Source organism: Apis dorsata, unplaced genomic scaffold (genome assembly GCF_000469605.1).
Source record: "Apis dorsata unplaced genomic scaffold, Apis dorsata 1.3 scaffold_468, whole genome shotgun sequence".
NCBI classification, from domain to species: domain Eukaryota; kingdom Metazoa; phylum Arthropoda; class Insecta; order Hymenoptera; family Apidae; genus Apis; species Apis dorsata.
This window is the reverse complement of record NW_006263707.1, coordinates 304897-307017: the sequence shown is the minus strand read 5'-3', so window position 1 is coordinate 307017 and position 2121 is coordinate 304897. Positions and strand designations below refer to the sequence as shown.

The 2121-nt window shown below is 29.4% G+C and overlaps 1 protein-coding gene across 1 annotated transcript in view; it reads left to right on the top strand.

Annotated features, from left to right (window-relative positions):
• Positions 1 to 1665, top strand: part of LOC102675740 (AT-rich interactive domain-containing protein 3C) — a gene marked incomplete at its 5' end in the record, with an annotated part of 57166 nt that extends 55501 nt beyond the window's left edge. Inside the window, one exon of the mRNA XM_031512549.1 lies at positions 759 to 1665. The remainder of the gene's footprint in view (positions 1 to 758) is intronic.
• Between the last annotated feature and the right edge of the window lie 456 nt (positions 1666 to 2121).

Sequence of the window (2121 nt, the reverse complement as noted above, 5' to 3'; positions counted from 1 at the left end):
ATTTTTCTTTTAGTTTTTCTTTTCTTCCTTACTTTTCTTTTTTTTTTTTTTTTCTTTTTTTCTTTTGTCCCCTCTGTTCGGGAAATCAGTTATTTCTTTCGTTATTTTATTATAGCGTTTTAAATCAGCATGCGTGTGTGTATATTTGTTATAACTTTTTACCACGATATTAACTCGATATCACAGCGAATGTAAAAAAAAAAAAAAAAAGCAGGTGTGTGTACATATGTATTTGTGCACACAAATATTCACACTTATATCATTCTTCAACGCACTCACACACGCGCACATGAGTTCACAGTCGTACCACAGATATACAGGATTGGGTAATTGATGATTATTATAATCGATGATTTACGTTAATATTATTATTTGCAAGAGAAAAATATTTCGGATAAAAGTTGGATAGAAAATTGGATTGAAAATTTCGAACGGAATAAATTTTTATGGTATTGATTCTGTTGTACGTGAAAATATAAGGAGACCGCCTTATTTCTGCATTTAATGGAATCATATATTTTTTTATTATATTATTTTTTGTTGATTATTATTATTATTATTTTTTTTTTAATATAAAAAATATATAATTCCATTTAAAAAAGATATTTAATTTTCAAGCGTACTTCAATACTTCTCCATAAGAAAAATAAATTTATCTTGTTGTCTCGAAATATTTTTACTTATAAATAATAATACGTATGTTAAATCAAAAGAATAATGTCAGATGCTTAATTCTGTATATATATATATATATATATACACATATACACACATTCATACACATACGTATATGCACACATCTTCTTATATACATAGACAAATGTCCATCTTGTTGCTCGTTCGTTAAGTATATGTACATAGTCATTCGAATACATTTTTCTTTCGCAAAAGGGACAGAGCTCAGTGCGACAGTTTACAAGAAGATACGCCATTATTATAATTATAATTATTATTAATTATTGATTATTACTGTTAGACATTAGAGAGAAAAAGATATTATGTATCGTGATTTTTATATTATACGCACGAGTAATTTTTATTTTCTTTTACTTTCTTTTCGTTGTAGGCAGATTTGTAAAAAAAAAAAGAAAAAAAAATCAGGCGGTATCGATACGTGATGGTTTGCTTCCTCTTTTTACGAGACATACGTGTGGATCAACTCCACGAAATCAAACGAAAATTGCGAAACGAACGCAAAAGACGGATCGTTACAACTTGTTTCTTCCTTTTTTACTTTTTATTTACGTTTTCGCGTTGTTTTCTTTCTTTTTATATTAAATGCGCGAGAGATGTACGAGCGATTATCATAAAAAGCATTTAACCGAGTAGCATTCAAATGTTTCGCTCGCACTACGTATTTCGCATTTTTATTATTATCGTACGCATCGTCGATCTTTAAGTTTCTTCTTTTTCTTTTTTTTTTCTAACGATAGATAATCATGTTGTTTCGATGACTTTCGAGGGCCAGTTCAATAACGATACCGCAGCCAACAGGGACTGTGAAAACGCTGAACACACCCACGTATTATAAATGTATAATATAGCAACGTTTACTTTATATTAATGCTTAGTATGTAACGCGCAGAAGAATCATACAGAATTAAAAAAAAAAAAAACTTATCCCCTTAGAAGATAAGCGCATTCACAAAGCGTTCAGAATGAGAATAAAAGCATCCTTAGTCATAGTTGTTAGGATACAAACTTAGCGGAGGTAAGATATTAGAGAATAATACGCGCGACAGTAATACAAAGTACATAAGATAGGTAAGAGGAAAGAAATTTTGCGGACAATTTTTTTGTCAGTTTTTGTCAGCGGGATATTGGAAAGTGAATACAATGTTGTTGGCTTATTTGATGGACTTTCATATTGATAACGATGCGGTATCGAGAAGGAAGAAACTGTTTTATTGTTTATAGTTCGAAGGTTAGCCAAAAAGACTGTTATATAGGACGAATATTATATATGGTAGAAATAATTTCTTATTATGGTTATTAAGAATGATATTATTATCATCGTCAATATTAATATTACGACTATATTGCTATTATTCCTAATACTACTATTAGTATATTATCCAACTACATATTTACTATTATCACCTTGTTATGGCGTGATAGCGA